We start from the raw sequence: 940 nt of genomic DNA, 5'->3' as shown, positions 1-940 counted from the left end.
TTTCAGTGGACTGAAAGAGTTATTCCACTTAAATGTCCGTTGTATTGGGAGGACATGGAAGAGAGTTCACTACATTCTTTTAATTCTTATTTAATGAGATGTTGCAGATGAACGCAATCAGTTGAGGAAATTAGTGTTCTTGGCAAGTCACTAATATAGATCAAATGCAATCTACATAAATGAGAAATAAATACTGTCTCTTTCTAAGGCTAGCACCCTATGAAAGCCAACTTTTTCAATTGGAATTTGACCCCAATTTGTAGGTGGGTAATGGGATAAGCACTCAACCAGGAGGTCCCAATAACTGACTGTATACCTTAATATTGCCACCAATTATTTAATGAAATTTTAAATTTTATTTCTTTTAACAAATATTTATATGGTACCTACTGTGCATCAGACATTTATTTAAGTACTTTATGAAAAAATTATTTTACTCTTCCATAAAACCCCACAGAAGTACTGTTATTATCCCTATATTACAGAAGAGGAAACTGAGGCACAAAGAGGTTAAATACATTGCTCCAGGTCACACTGCTATTAAGTAGCAAAGCCAGGATTTGTAGCTGGATGGTATGGCTCTAGACTTTGTTCTCCATAATCACTACATTATGCTGCCTACCATAGGACAATCACTATGTCAGAGTAGAGAAGGAGCATCCTATTAAAATCTCATAAATCATGCTATATAGGTAGCCACTTATCCGATGAATAAGACCAGTTGGAGAGATCAATATATTCTTATACATTATAAATATATACACTATAATATGCATTCATAATATGTTTTTAAGTATATTCTCAATACATATATCAATACATAGTCTTAATACATATTCTTATGCATTAAAATATATATTATAGGGCTTCCCTGGTGGGGCAGTGGTTGAGAGTGTGGGACTCGAGGGACATTGTTCCAGCTAATGATTAAGAACTCTCC

This window comes from Aethalodelphis obliquidens, unplaced genomic scaffold, assembly GCF_003676395.1.
Source record: "Aethalodelphis obliquidens isolate GAN/ISIS:26980383/991018 unplaced genomic scaffold, ASM367639v1 scaffold127, whole genome shotgun sequence".
In the NCBI taxonomy this organism is placed as follows: Eukaryota; Metazoa; Chordata; class Mammalia; order Artiodactyla; family Delphinidae; genus Aethalodelphis; species Aethalodelphis obliquidens.
This window is presented reverse-complemented; position numbering follows the sequence as displayed.